Source organism: Hipposideros armiger, unplaced genomic scaffold, assembly GCF_001890085.2.
Source record: "Hipposideros armiger isolate ML-2016 unplaced genomic scaffold, ASM189008v1 scaffold_836, whole genome shotgun sequence".
Lineage (NCBI taxonomy): Eukaryota > Metazoa > Chordata > Mammalia > Chiroptera > Hipposideridae > Hipposideros > Hipposideros armiger.
This window is the reverse complement of record NW_017732186.1, coordinates 467,292-469,568: the sequence shown is the minus strand read 5'-3', so window position 1 is coordinate 469,568 and position 2,277 is coordinate 467,292. Positions and strand designations below refer to the sequence as shown.

At 36.5% G+C, this 2,277-nt stretch overlaps 1 protein-coding gene and 1 pseudogene across 1 annotated transcript in view; one reads left to right on the top strand and one right to left on the bottom strand.

Annotated features, from left to right (window-relative positions):
- LOC109374577 (suppressor of cytokine signaling 5-like) overlaps positions 1 to 2,231 on the bottom strand; it is a 17,383-nt pseudogene extending 15,152 nt beyond the window's left edge.
- The window catches only part of ST18 (ST18 C2H2C-type zinc finger transcription factor), a 348,100-nt gene that overhangs the window by 65,512 nt on the left and 280,311 nt on the right, over positions 1 to 2,277 (top strand). The gene's annotated exons all lie outside the window — the stretch shown is intronic.

Sequence of the window (2,277 nt, the reverse complement as noted above, 5' to 3'; positions counted from 1 at the left end):
TTAGCTGCAATGCAAAAGATAAAGATTTGAAATTAGGTGAAAAAAGTTTTTTGAAAAGAATAGAAATATGTAAAAACATTCATGCTGCTTTATGAATTATGGAGAAGTCTAAAAAGCATTAACAAAGGGAATTATTTAAATGTCACCCCATTTAAATGGTAAATTCTCCATGACATGTTTTTCAGTTTATTGGCAGTGAGTGAACTGATCGACATGGTACCTTGTTTTGCATGTCCTTTCTCTCCCTTCTCCCACTCTCAGTCGCCTTCCATGCCTTCCATATGTCTGTATCAATCTGTTGATTTTGCTAATAATTTCCCATCCCCCCTTCAAGACTCTTGTGAATTATCTTAAACTCTTTGGTATGATCAGAAATTAGGAATCTTATTGATTATATAAATGTTTTATGTAAATATTTACCTGATCCACTTCTTGTTTACTCTTTGATTATTGAAGGTAGATTAATTTCAAAAGCAAAATGGCCAGGAATAATCAATTCTATATCGAAATAAAGGAAACTGCATAGGCTTAGAAATATTGCAAGATAGAATTTTGGGGAAAATATACTAAAGTGAAATACACTGAGACCAGGACTTGATAAAATATCTATCAATCTTATATTCAATACTTCGTTTTCAATTCAGGAAGTATCCAATGATAAAAAAAACTCACAATGAAAGGCTGTACAATTTTTCCTTTGAAATTTTCATGCACTTTAAGAAGATTGGAGAAAACACATTTCAGCAGGCTTGGCAGTCACTCAAATTTGTGTGCTCTAAGTTTAGAACCAAACTCAATCTGACCCCTGTTCAAGTTCTGTTCTGTGCTGGCAAAACACCACTTGCTTGTTCAGAGGGAGAAGAAAGGCTTTGTAAAACTCAAAAAATGTACTGGACATTAAATAACTCCTCAACAATTATATTATTCTCAGATTAACTAAAATTAAATTGAACACATATGGGTGACATTTTCCTTATAACACATGGGTGCAAAATAAATAGAAAATACTTAGCAACACTTACTTAGAGTTTAGCAAAACTCAATAATGCCTAAAAATTGCCAAAGTTCATTTGATCTTTCCAAGATGCTTTTGGATTTTCTAGCTCTTATATCTATTTCCCCATCATCATCTTATATTTTGAAGAAATGTTTGTTTAGGTATAATTTTTTTTTGCAGCATTTGAAATCCAAATATTGCAATATTGTGNTAAGTAAGTGAGTAAAAAACAAACCTCTCCTCTCAAGTCTTGTTCCTGGGATGAGACAGGAATCATTACCCCTTTTATACTTGTTTCAATAATCAGAGGAATTTCAGTGGCACAGCTTTGGTTTCTCCTTGAAGAATTTTTTGAAGTGCTTAATCCCAGTTGCAGGGCGACATTTTTTCTTAAGGGACTGCTTTGTTGCTGAGGAGCTGAGTCTTATACTGGCATTTTTATCTTTGACAGAGAAATATCTGTTGGAGTTCATGTCCACATTTTCACCAAGACTTCCTCCCTCATGACTGCAGAAATTCTGACATCTGTATTTGAAATTATTCTACATTTCCCCCCACTTTATCCATTGATTATAAGATCAGTCGGGGGGGGCAGGAATGGCCTCACCCAGGGGCACCTATGGCTAGGCAGGGCTGGTCAGGGGCTTGTAGTCACAGAAAGGGTGAGTCGGCTTGCTCGCTGGTCCCATCTGACCTGTCCCCTCCAACTACCCAAGGAGCACAGCCTCACTTCAGGGGACCCTAGCTCTGTCGGATGCCCCTTTCAGGTCCCCAACCCTTTTCACAGCAGCCTCCCTCTCTTAACCCTTTTCTCCTCCCCTCTCCCTCCATGTCCCACTGGAATCTAAGCATTAACTCATTTAATCCTCACAACAAACTTAATTTGTAGGTTCAGGTTTCACTATAATTGTCTAATTTTATAGATGAGGAAACCTAGGCAAACAGAAGATAAATCTACCTATATCACAAATTGATGGAAATAGCATTTGTGGTGAGGTAGCTGAAAGCAGTGGCTGCTCACCTAGCTATACTGCCTAGGACTGATAGGTGTTAACTAGGTATTTCTTGGTTTGATTTGATTTCTGGCAAACTTGTTCAATGACCCTGATTTTATCCACTTTTAAACATATGGTAGCTTATATTAAATAATATTTATGCAATATACCTGCCATACCAATATGGGGATATAATTCTTACATGTCTGTGAAATCACATTATTTGCTAAAGCGACCATTAATACAACTGTTGACTGTCTTGAATTGACTGGGAAAATATTCCAA